Source organism: Rhea americana, unplaced genomic scaffold, assembly GCF_003343005.1.
Source record: "Rhea americana isolate MKP2758 unplaced genomic scaffold, rheAme1 scaffold_54, whole genome shotgun sequence".
Lineage (NCBI taxonomy): Eukaryota > Metazoa > Chordata > Aves > Rheiformes > Rheidae > Rhea > Rhea americana.
In genome coordinates this window covers 2,451,203-2,465,108 of record NW_028186690.1, presented here as the reverse complement: position 1 = coordinate 2,465,108, position 13,906 = coordinate 2,451,203, and positions in this window count along the sequence as shown.

The following is a 13,906-nucleotide window of genomic DNA, read 5'->3' as shown; positions in this document are numbered from 1 at the left end:
CTGAATGACTTTTTGCAAAGCACACAGGAGTAATTGTCTGTACTTCCAGAATGACACTTCTTTTTTACTCCTYGTACAATTTCTTCTCAGCACAATATGACAGTGCTGAGCAGAGCACTCACTTGGTATCCTTTGAATACGAAACACCTCTGAACAAATGCTTCATCATGCACATGTACCGTGCATAATTTTCAACTAGWACTAAACCCCGGGGGAGAGACTGCCTGTAGAGGCTGTTCTGATTATACTGGATCTTGCTTGAGAGGATTTTTAATTTCACCATTAGGTGTGATGTGAAGTCGTTTCTGTTTAAGAGACGTTGTTGGAAAGGCAGTCTCCTGACAGCCAGATTCTTGCACCGCAGGGAACGTGCCAGCACGCAGTAGCAAAGGCCACCGGAGGAGGCRGCCTTGACACCTGTGAGGCAGCTGAAGGTCAACAGTCCTGCAAGGCGTATAAGCCCTTCTCATATTGTTAGGAAGAGCCTACAGATTTATCAACATAGCTTCTTAAACTGGTTTTCTAAAAACTAATATATTGTTTTGGGCTCCAAAAGAAATCAAGAATCTCACTTTAGGGAAGATCATCCGACCAGGTGTAACAACTCGATATGGTAAAATCACCAGGGGAAAGTCAGCAAAGATCTGCTCAAACTTAAGAATTTGTTACTACAAGATCCTGACCAATGGAAATGCATGAGCATAGGGTTGTTAATCATATAATGTATTTTTAATTATTTGAAGGCTCTGAAGCAGGTTTTGAAACTATAGCATTGATTCTAAAAAAAGAATCTTGCCTCTTCTCAAGATTCTTTCACAGATGTTTTTACACACTTCTGGAAGACAAAGGTAAATCCACATACACTGCTTTTGCTAGACTGCTGTCATTACCCAATTAAGCTATTTTTGAGTAAGCTCAGGTGTGCCTCCATTATAATTGCATCATATAATGGYGCTGTAAGAATTTCTGTTATGCTCCTTTTCCCACCTTTCCCTGCCAAGTGTAAACATGTATACATGTATACTTTTTTCTCTTCTTTGTAGTTACAGTCTAATTCTACCTTCAGCTGAAGTTTTGACTGTGATCTCAAATGAACCAGAACATCATCCTTATTTGCAGCTTCTAGTGCTATTTTTGTGCAAATCTTCATTTTCAATAATCCCATAATCAGTGGACATCCTTTGCTTTCTGTCTGTAGCTCACTTAATCTTTGCCTGTCTGCAGTTGTGTTGTATTATTTCTCAATCTGCTCTTTGGTTCATGACCTACATTTCCTTATTTTTCCTTTTTTCTTCTTGCTTTTCACTATTTTTATCTTTCTTCTTTAATCTCTTTTCACTGATTCCTTTAGTGATTTTCAAAATGTTACATTGATTTACCAGAAAATCCCTGCAGGATTTCATTTTTTTGTAGAATCGTGGGAACTACAGTTCGTGCTGAATTCATGCCGCTGAGAATTTCTGGCTGAATAAACAAGATGCTGAAGGACTGCATGTGGAACGATTGAAAGTAATACCTAATTTTAGTTTGGTACTGTCAAATATTATCTAATTGTATATCCATGGGTAAGGGAAGAACTCCAGGCATGAAATCCCCAGCCTCTTTAAGGTCAGTGGGAGAACTTCTGTTGCAGTGAGCTCATATATCAACTATGCAGTAGGGATATATACAAGGTACTTCTTTTATAACAAAATTCATAAAAAGGAAAACAAAATCTAGCACTAAGGCATCTTCTTTTTTTCTCWGGGGAATTCTTTTGGAAGTTTCGTTTCCCCCGGTGTTTCCTCCATAAAATTCAAAAAGCTGGCATTATAACAACCAGCCTCACTGACAGGTTGATTGGGCATGGATCAATGTAGAATACAAGAAATTACTCAGATTATGTGCAAAGTGGTCACATGAAAGTACTTTGCTCTTACAATGACAACATGTTGTGTTTGTTCAGAACTCCAGGTTCCCTCTCAGGGTGTCCTGGTTCATGGCGGAGCAGAAGGCTAGTCATCAGAAAATACCTAGAAAGACTTCTAGTAAGAAATAGAGAGTATCGTGAGTTTTTGAGTCATTCTATGATCTGACTCAAAAATACTCTAAAAATAGGAAGCAAGTAGTCTGACGGACAAGACAGATAATTCAGAGATAAACGAGGCCATAATTTTGTACATTCCAAGGAAAAACAAAGTCATTTTCTTTATTTAAAAACCTCTAATATGTATGTTTATTTAGCATCTTCAAATGTTTGGAAGCTCAAATCAAAGTCTTTCTTATGTCAGAAATGTCTCAGGAATTCTGTCAAGAAACAATTTTCTCATCCGGGAGTGAAAATTGCAAGCACTTAGAATGTAGTCACCAGAATCGAATATTCAGAGCATTGTCTCTTCAGCTTCTAAAGGTAATGCAAGAGGGAATGAGAAATCAGAGGCAACTGCTGATGAGAAATAATACTGTACACAAGCAGCATTCTACGGCTTGCATACAAAACGTGAACAGCTTACATGCTGAATGAAGTTAACTTGGCAACTGGACATTTCAGTGAAAACTGGGACAGAAGATGAGACTACTGTCAGATTACAGAGAGGAATGTGTCTCAGACCATTTAATAAAACAAAATGCTCATAAGTCCAGTTAAGAGTGGGAGTTCACCTTTAGTTTGGGAAGGAAGACCCAAACTTCCTAACCAAGAAGTTAATGTGTTTTCTCTTCTCACTTTGTTCCCCAAAGGAAGCAGATCATAACATGCTCTCACTTCATTTCTCTTCTCTGCTTCATAGCAGTGAGGGAAGACATGCAACTTTGCGATGCTGACTCCATAGATCTTTTCTTCTTCCAAATTTGGTGATGATGTGGAGCTGTATGACTGGATCCCATAAATGGTAAAGCTCTGTTTTAAAACTAGTTGAGTGCATTAGCTGCACAAACCGGAAACTGTTCCGGAATATCACTGGTCTTGTGATCATAAACTCACTCATGGTCAGTTTATAGCCATCTCAAAATCTGGTCAGATCAGTTTCATCCTCTCTGTTCAGCTACCTGTTATTTATAGTTGGTAAACTAATTTTTAGCTGACTTTTAGTTCCTAAGTGCATGGCACTGCTCTGCCTACCCTTTGATTCAATCCTTAAGATTATCTAATTCCTTTTCTATGATGCTACAGTATTTCTCTATTATTAATGACTCCAAATTTTGTGTGATCAGTAAATGTAATTAAACCTAGCATTTTTTGTACAAAGCTTATTTAGATAAAAGATTACCATGATTACTAAGGCTGGTCCATGAGTAGCTTATCCTAGCCTAGTGCTGGGTTTTTTGTTGTTGTCTTAAAAAAAAAAAAAAAAAAAAATCCTGAATCCCCTTTGGCCAGTTCCTCTAAGAACTATAGGTCTAGATATTCTTCTTATCTAAAAATTCTCCATCTAGGATCTTATCAAACATTCACAGAGCTCCTTAGAGATTATTTTACTACAATTCCCAGGTGTAGAAGTCACTTCCCTACCAAGAAAGGTTTCAGGTGAAGTTAGCATTAACTTTTAAAACAATTAATAAATAACAGTTTACAGCTTGTCTTTGTTACCAAAGTCAAATTTTATTTTATTTTCTGTTTTACATAATATCATCTGCTTTTTTTTATTTCAGAATTGGCTGTGAAATCTTGCATATCATAAGGATGGAAGTCTTGAAACTGTCAAGTCTCTCTCTTTTCTTACACATTACTTTTGATCTTCTACAGTAAGTTATCGTCACGCCAGACCGGTAGACTTATTAAAACTCCTTTTGATGAATCTGTACTGATTCTTTTGGAACTCTGAGATGAGGTGTCTGTGGACCTACTGATCCCAGGGTATAAAAGATACCTCATATTCTGCGATCTGTCTCACTACTTTGTCCATCTGTTTCAGTGAAAAAAGTTCTAGAGTAAGCGTGAGGTCTCTGTGGCATAGCTACCTGTTTGTTGATCTTCTGCCTTACATCTAACTTGTAAACTTAAAGACCTTGGGTGAATCATTGAGCTTAACGTGCTTCGTGCCTAGTTAAATGAAAACATCTAAAAAGGTAGATTCTTTTTCTTAGCACCATAGAATGAAGAATGGTACTACAATAAAAATCTTAGAAGCCAAAGCACCACCAAACAGCTTCAGGCATCTTTCCGCTGRCACAGAAGTAATGCTTGAGAAAATATCAGTTGTTGTTCTTGTGRCAGACAACCTTTCAGTTTTATTAAACTCTATATGTTATTCATAATAATTCATAATACAGAAGTATTATGAACATAAGTTCATAATATAGAAGGATTACTGTGTTATACTTCTTTATACTAACAACATAGATATTCAGTTAATTCAGTATTTTAAAAATCCTTCTGACTCTACATAAGGGGAACTCAGCAATTCTTTGTGTACAGAGTGCTGAGTCAGGCAGAAACTGGTATTCCAGGCTTACCCAGAGAAAACACGTAATAAATGTTTCCAGACCCAGGTGAATAAATAACCACATCCAAGAAAGAAATATTACTAACAAAACCAGAAAAACTGTAGGGAATGGCATAATGTCCCTCTAATCTTGCTGAGACAACAGACACAATGTGATATATCACACACAGCTGGAAGGCAGGTATTCAGAATGCATACTGTTTGGAAGAGATTAATTTGTAGGTAGAGGTGGCAATGTAGCCTTAGGAGAATCCCCATGATAAAGTAGGGAGTACCTTTAAACTGCTGGCATTGTTTAATTTGAATTGCTGCTAAATATTTGCATGATTTGGTCTCTGTTTCTTTTCAAAAATGAGCAAAAGGACTAAATCCTGCAAGTCTGTCTCACTTCCACTGAAGTCAATAGTCAATATTATGCATGTTTATAAGAATAAAATTGTATCCACTGGAGAAAATTATAAATTTTAGAACAACAGGTAAACACTGGTGGATCTCTGTAAGGAATGGTCAGTAATTCACTGAACCTTCACTGAATTGCAGGTAACCAGATTTCAACTGCTGACTTAATGATGTGGGGTGGTGCTATAGCCATCCCCCAGCAGGAAATGTATGTGTGGGCACCTGGATCAAGAAGCATTCTGGACACAATCCTGCTCCACTGTCTTACTGCTTGTTATCAGTGCAGTCAGGGATTAGTCAGATATTAGTCAGGGATTAGTTAGATGTAGTCAGTGCTTAGGAGTGAGCAGAGCAAGTAGCAAGCTACAGCTACCTTTAAGTGGTCTTATACATGGGAAAGCACTATGCACTCTACCATTGGCCAAAAATCTTTCAGTAAATGTGTGGGATCCCATACAGTTGTATGGGATCTGCACAAATGCAGGCTTCAGTGCTGGTAATCAGCTGCATTGAAAGGGTCATCCTATGCTCCCTTCATAAGGAGAAATAGCCACTTTTTGGGCACAGTGACTCTCACCTTGATGTGGGTGTCCAAAAGAAGTTAGATGAATCACTTTTTTAAAAAAGCTCACTCCACCAACCATGCAAATTGCTCAGCTTGGTTGTAAAACTGCATTGCAGACCTCTGAAATTAAGTACAATGTATTCTACCCCTGGTGTCCAATTTTTTGCAGTCTGTATTTATGGGAAATGGTAATATTACAGAATACTATAGAATATTACCTTTGGGATTTTTTTTATTTATTACTGTACATATTTTAAGTATACCTTTTAGCAGAGAACAAGTCTATCATTACTTTTAACAAAAGAGTGCGACAAGCTTTTTCCCATTAGCAGCAAATAGCAAAAGCCACTAAAAATTCTCCATAGATTCTAGTACCAGTGTGGTAGCAAGTGAGAGACTGCTTGTAGCTGTAATACCCAGCCATAAGTTATAATAATTGTTAGTTCTTTAAAGTAGCATAAAACCAATTTTTACATTATCATTTATACTCTCTTTTCCTCAGCCTTATGCATTCCAAGTTCGCAGAATCACAGAATCAGTAAGGTTGGAAGGGACCTCTGGAGATCATCTAGTCCAACCTCCCTGCTCAGCAGGGTCACCTAGAGCATGTGACAACACCAAGTTGTCACAGACTTAAGATATTTATAAAGAGTGTCAATTACTCAGAGAAACCAACAGAGAAACTGAAGATAAGAGCAAACAAAAGTATTATGCATAACTTAATTGAAAGGTCACAAAATTTTTCTGAGCTTTCTTGTCTATAGAAAACTTACATTCGCTAATATTTATACTTTGACTCTTGACATCTGAGATATTTCCTGACAGACAATTCCACTTGCATGGAGACAGGCCTATTGTCACAGGAATCAGAATAGAAGGTTAGAATTAGTTCTCTGCATAAACTTTCTCTTCAGAAAATGAAAGGCTTGGGTTTTGTTTTAAGTTTGTAGCAACAAGAGGTTATTCATTCAAATGCCAAAAAAGAAACCCTCTAGAGATGACCTAGGATTTGTTTATTTCAACATTTTAATTAATTCTCCTCAGAAAGAACAAATCACAAAGCAAAACAGTTGAGAACTCTGGCTTATTCTTGCAGCCTTCTTTTCTAAAATCCGGACTCTGTTTATTATTTTCAAAGATTGTCTATAATAATGACCAGGATCAGACAACTTTTCACAAYTAAATCATCTGAAATTGTTTTCCTTTTGTTCTTCACCTTTCTTTTATGACAAAAAACAAACACCAGGAAGTTTGGAAAAAGCTCTAGACTGTTAGGTGGTCTTTTCTCCTACACTGCATTTTCTAGAAATGTAGATTTAATTTTTAAGATGTTAATGTTTTAAGAAAGTTAATAAMCAAAATTACATTTTTTTTCTGACAGATTTCCACTAACTATTTTAAATTCTTTTTCTGATTAGCTCTAAGTAAAATGAAGTGGTAGAGAATCAGATCCAGATTTCCTGACTCACAGTGACTGTCTCAGACTTTTCAAGGCTTAATGATAGCTGTGAAGCTTTCATAGTTTTTGTAACTTAATAGCAGGCTAGTTTTCTAAACAGTCCTGCTTGTAAAACTAAGTCAAATACCTCCTCTCCAACAGTAATAAAAGTGATATTAACTGATTAAATACATGGAAATATGTCCTATGTCTGAAACCAAAATGTAACTCACAATGTCTGTAAATTGCTTGCTGTTACTGAATTTACAGATTGCTCTGAGATATCTCCATGATTCCATTCAGTGTCGACTAATGTGTTACTATGATACCCACTACAAAGCACAACTATTTGGTATTACCACACAAATTCACTATGCTCTATTTTAAAATATTTGAAATAACATTCATGTCCRTTTTGCAGGAAATATTCTTTATTTATTTATTCTTAATATCTTTTGTGGCTCCAGACCAGGTGCATATATTTCTCAAATGTTATACAATACAGTAAAGTTCATGGCAAAGCTGCCAGTAATCCTCACTAGTATAACCCCATGTACTGTGTAATGTTGTTATGATACTGAAAAAAAATGTTTAAAGTTTTGGCCAGGAGTATGACTTGTGGATCCTTTGACAGTGAAATCCTTTGAACATAGTGCCACATTTTTGTTGTGGAGACAGCAGGATGCATTTATAGAGAAGTGTCTGTAAAGTGCAGGGTCTGTGTGTTGTGAATCAAGACAGACTAATAACAGAAGGATAAGAGAGTAGGTCCCAAAGAGATTTACTTTAAAGAATTGTCAAGCCCAGCTCTTGAAAGTGGGAATGAAAATGAAAATGTTCTCTGGGGATTTGTGGGTTTTGTGGAAGAGTTCTTATTATGTTCATAGAGTTTGGGTTGGGGTGAGGTGGGGGAAGATGTTCTATATCTTTTCTCTCCATGATGATCCACAAGACTATTTCCAGTCTATCTGTTCTTTGGTGCCTTTTATCATAAAATATAATTTTGTGTTTTTTCCATAACACAATCATTAGCAGGATAAGCATAGTGTCTTGTGGCTGGAATTCATAAATAATAAAACAGGGAGCTTGTTATATCAATAATCAGTGGAGATTCTGTTATTGATTTAGCCTGAGGAAATAAAGACAAGGATCACTAGAAAAACTGTTTTTTTATTTTTTTTATTATTATTATCTTTTATTATTACATAGGGAAAAAAATAAGCAAGTTTTAGGTGTACACTCCTTAAAGTGAATAACATTCCTTCTCTGCATTTCTCTAAATTGCCATGAACTGCCATGAAAAATCCCTATGCCTGCTTCTTTTTTCTTTTTCCGGTAAATTTTTTTCTGGTTTATTCGTGTTTAAACGAATTACCTGTGGTCATTTTATTTCCCCATTGCTGCACGTCCACGGTAAAAAAGGCTATCATTTCTACCTGAACACCTTATGTCATTTACCTCTTCAATCCACCATGATCTAGTGCTAGCACAGCACAGAAAAGGTTGGCTTTGCAGTCTAAGTGTCTCTCTCTGTCTTTCTTTCTTCTTCTTCTCTCTCTCTTTTTTTTTTTTTTTTTTTGTAAATTACTTTAAAGGTCTATGCAATGGACTACAAAAATATGCCAAGAAGACTATTAGAGTCCAAGAATCCTATGTTAGCATAGTTGATAATGCAATACAAACCATTTAACCTATAATGTTAGCAGATCGAGCCTATCCACACTGATATTTCTACTCTGCCAAMCATTCGGTAGCCTCTATTTGTCAACTGAATCAGACTAAGAGAGCAGAGGGCTGACTGATCCTGCCACAGATGGAGGGAGACACGATTGAGTAATAGTATGGACAACGTTAAACTGATTTTTATCATCATTTAATGCTTCTGCATATAACATACTCCTGCTCTGAAATCAGTGCATCAGCCTACCACCTTAAAGAACAGTAATCTGAAGAATAAAGAGGAAGCCATAGCAGGACAAGGCATTATGTTTGACCAAACCTGGCTAAAATTCCTGTGAAGCACAGCTTTCCAGGACTTTGATCTCACAGCCCAGGTGAATATCCAGGCAGATGAAAGTCTCTCAAACAACTTGCATCTGCTGACAGCCAACCCTTGTTAACACTTACCTGTTACCACACATAAAAACTGTAGGTGCTTATGTGGTTTAATATCTATTTTATGATCAATGAGGGCAAGATTTAATTGTGCTCCTAGTTGCAGTAGTAGAGTATCTCTGACTTTCTTTTATTCTAAGCCCTCCATTCCAGTAAATGAGAAAATATAAATAAGTATTGTTTCCAGTCATACAAAGAAAATATGTTAACTTTGATTTTACAGGCTGTTTTACTCCAAATGCATTATATTTTTATGTGAATTTCATCAGCTTTGCAAAGGATCATCAATTATTCCTGCATTATCTTTAATGGCATAAACAGAAGTGTGCTCATTGAAATGCTCTACTATTTGCATGTTAAAAGGACTGATGGAATCAAATAAGCTGTTCACTACACTTGATTCATTTCTTACCAAAATGTGAAATACAGTTTTTGAATGACTGTCTGATTTCAAAAGAGCATGCAATTATTTTAGATAATAAGAGTCCACAGAGAGAGTGTAGTAGCACAGTCTAACCAAACAGGACAATGTGCTGTTGATTTTTGACCTTCTCACGTTCCAAACTGTCAGAAATTTTCTAAGTGACCTTTTACGCTGCCATATATTTGCCATTTTGTGTCAGTCGCTGATTTTCCTGGCTATGTGAGTTCACACAAGTGCTCCTAATGTAAGCTTTTCACCTGAACAAGAGATTCGTGCACCTGCTTGTATAAACACACGCATGCACGCACACACACACACKCACACACACAGAGGCAGTAGTAATGCTTTGCCAACATTCAGAGAACGAGATCTGTGCTGCAGATTACATCTCTCCCCTACTCTTTTTCATCAAAGAGCTCACTATTTTTGTTTAAGAAAAAGCTTTTGATGTTGGAAAAATATTTTGCAAGGAACTGAAGAATGCTTTTCAGACAAAAGGAGAAACTATACCTCGAAGTTGAGAAAGAATAAGGACTAATTTCTCCCTGCTAGAATTATTTATTTACTTTGAAGAAAGGCATCTCCTTTCTGGTGTAAATAAAATCTAATGGTAAATGTACAGTACTCCCTAAAATGTGTATTATTTACCTTGACTTCTTCTCACTATACACATGAAAATTTCAGCCTTTCAGCTTCTGACCTCTAGAGACTTTTCAATCATTAATGAATTGCTTTTGGAGGCCTATCACACTAATTCTCTGAGGCAAACAGATTTGAGGGGTATGGGATAAAAAATTTAAAACAAATGTCTGATAGATTTAAGGAGGTAATTTAAAACTGAGTGGTGGGACTCCTGCTACTCCAACCTCTCTGATAGAAACTGGCTTCCCCCTCTCTTCCTGGAAGAGGTATTTAATCCAGCTGTTTATCAGCCTGAAAGGAACTGACACACTGGAGGATCAGAAGTCCCTGTCTGGTGTCTGCAACCTCTGTTGGAGAGGATAGTGGGGGTCAGTAATGCTGATTTTAGTCTTCCTCCGGAAAACTGTCATCATCTGATTGCAGAGCTAAACAAKAATCATGAGCAACATTTGCTTTTACGTGGTTAGTTACATAGCAGAATTCCTCTGCTCTTAGAGGCCAGGTTGCCTTCCTGGGTAGTTAATGAGAAGTTTCTTTTTCCTGGATATCAATTAATCACAGGTCAGTCGACTAACTGTTATTCCAGACAACTTCATTCCTTCACATAAAATACGTTAAATAATTGAGAGTCTATTTAGATGACTAAAATCTAGTGCTAATGGCCCAAGATTTTTATCAGAAAGAAAGGATTCTAAAAAGCACAAGCATAAATAAAATCATTCATTGTGTTTGCAACTTTTCTTCACAAGCCAAGTTGTATCAACCTTTAGTGTTTTGAAACTTAAATTTGTCAAAGATTTTATTTTGATATATAAGAGACCAGAAGCTTGCTGTAACCCACCTTTCTGTAACCATCTCCTCTCTACAGAGGTTCACCTGTCTTTGACCAACAGTCCAAAGCTGTACATGATTGCAGTTGTGTAATCTTGGCTCAGACTGCAGAGAAAATTGCAAAGTTGTGAGAAGGAGCAGTGAAAAGATTGTAGAGCCCTGCAAGGTAAATTGCAGGCAGAAGTGGAATTGTTGAGATGCATATCTTTAGCAGTTCATGGATTTATGAGGAAAATCACCAACACGAAACATAAAATTCTGAAAAAAACAAAGGTTGGAAAGAGAAACTCGGCACCATCAGGTATGCATTCTAGGGAGCCAACCCTTCACCACTCAACTGATGCCTGCTGGCCAGCCAAAGCTCTTCAAGTGTCCTATTAGGGTGGTGAGTACACTAATGCTTAGCCTTGTTATCTTCTTAATAATTGCTTTATTTTTAAAGTGTATATAGCCTGCTTACACAGTCTTCTTATGCACARCTGGAGGTGCCAGAATGAAGTTACCCAGAGAGGGATAATAATACATATTGAAAGGTATACCCYATAGCCATTTAGGAACCCAGGTAAATTTTCAATTGTTTCAAACTGTGTATTTAATTCACAAGCTGAAAGAACTAGCAGCCTGTATACATTTTTATATATCATCCACCATGAGATATGACTTATGTTCACTGCATTTTCTACTTTTTTATAGTTTTTCTGATCTGCTCACCATGAGTAACTGGGTATATCTGCTGCTATATTTTCTCCCTATGTTACCTGATGAATCTTCCATTTGAGAAGACAGAGAGTGGATGAAGGAGCTGATTTACAGATGTGGAAGAAAAAGAATGGACAGGCTATGGTATACTCATGAGAGAGAGGGAAAAAAAAGGCTTGGCATACATGAATGGAATTAGCAAAGCCAAAGCTTACCTGGAGTTCAAACTGATGAGGGATGTGAAGATCAAAAAGAAGAGATTCCATAAGCATAGTGGCAGAAAAAGGAAGACTAAGAATTATTTGGAGTGGCTCTCTCCACTTGGGAAAACTAGAGTCTGCAGAGTTTTGCCATGTTTTGGGTTTGTTGTCTGTGTATGTAGGTGAAAATCATAGAGTAGAATAAAGGAAACCCATCTCTAACCTCAAAGTTAGAGATTCACATTTTGTTTTATTCAGTGAGTTTTGGTTCTATTTCATAAGATAGAATATTTTCTAAAAGAAGGGTGTTGCATGTTTACATCCAGCTGACAATGTTATCCTGAGAGGTAGAAAACGTGAGTTTGAATCTCTTTCGAGGAAGAGGACAAGTGAGCTTATGTGTGCCACTAGCTAGAAAAGCAGTCTAGCTATTTGACTATAGGAAAAAAATATCTGTTTGCCTGTTCCTTCTCAAGGCTACCATTGCAGATGGCTGATATTTTCAGAGCTTCCTACCATATTTAATCCCTTATTTTGGAAAGTGAAAAGACTTTTAGTGCAGAATTCATCTCACTTAATTTTATATGCTATAATATAGCACAGAAGTAGTCAGCTAAGGGTCCTTTAGTAATCCCTAGAGAAAAATAGATAAATCATATAAGGTAAAGAACTGCCTCTTCTTGAAGTAGACATGCAAAACATATCATATGACACATCCCTTGTAAATGCCTATTTCTCTCCATGAACTATACCAGTAGTTTCACATTTCAATAGGTCAGTTGTAGACATTTACTTTATAGGCATCTATATTAGGCAAGTTGAGGGAGGTGATCTTGCCCATCTACTCTCTGCTGAGACCTCATCTCGAGTACTTGTCCAGTTCTGGGCTCCTCACTACAAGAGAGACATAGAGCTACTGCAGAGAGTCCAGCATAGGGCTACAAGGATGATCAGAGGGCTGGAGCACCTGCCCTATGAGGAACGGCTGCGAGAGCTGGGCGTCTTCAGCCTGGGGAAGAGAAGACTGAGGGGAGATCTTATCAATGTGTACAAGTACCTGAAGGGAGGGTGTCAAGGGGATGAGGACAAACTCTTTTCAGTTGTCCCGTGTGACAGGACAAGAGGCAATGGGCAGAAATTGAAGCACAGGAAGTTCTGCCAGAACATGAGGGGGAATTTCTTCCCTGTGAGAGTGACGGAGCACTGGAACAAGTTGCCCCAAGAGGTTGTGGAGTCTCCTTCTCTGAAGATCTTCAAGGCCCACCTGGATGCAACCCTGTCTAACAYGCTCYAGGTGACCCTGCTTGAGCAGCAGAGTTGGACTAGRTGATCTCCAGAGGTCCCTTCCAACCTTACCCATTCTGTGATTCTGTGAAAACCTAGAATAACTCTCTTGATTTATGTAGTGTTAAACAAGAAAGAAAAGTCTGAAGTGCCTGTTTTGCCTTGGTCTTTCCTGTCAGTGTCTGCATTCAGGTCTGTCCTCCCTGCCCATTTCTTTATAATTTTATATGTTTATTTAGAGGACAGAAGTACTACCCAGAGTAGAGGAAAATCGAATTGAGGAGTACTTAAGTAAAATGGACATATACAAGTCCATGCAACCAGACAGAACGCATCCAAGGGTATTGAGGGAGCTCACCAATGYTATGATGTGGCTACTGTCTATCACCTTTCTCAAAGGCTGATGGAGCAAACCTTCCTGGAAATCAATTTCAAGCAATCAAAGGACAAGAAGCTGACTAGGATTTACCAAGGGTAAATTATGAGTGATCAGCCAGATTGCTTTCTATTATGATAAGACTGGATCTGTGGACAAAGGATGAGCAGTAGATGCCATTTACCTTAGCTTAGTAAGGCTTTCAACGTGGTCTCCCATAGCACCATTGTTGCCAAACTGCATGATCTGGAGATATGCACTATGACATCTGAAAATTCATCTGAACCGCAGGGCTCAAAGAGCAGGGGACAGTGATTTGGAGTCTGTCTCAYGGCTGCTTGTGAATGGCATTCCTCAGGTGTCAGTACCAGGAACAATACTGGTTTAAGTCCTAATGAACAAGCCAGATAATGTAACAGAATGCTATGTCAGTGAATTTCTGGATGATCCCAGCTGGATGAAGAGAAGACTATGCTGGAGGGCAGGGCTGCCAATCAGAGATCTTGGCA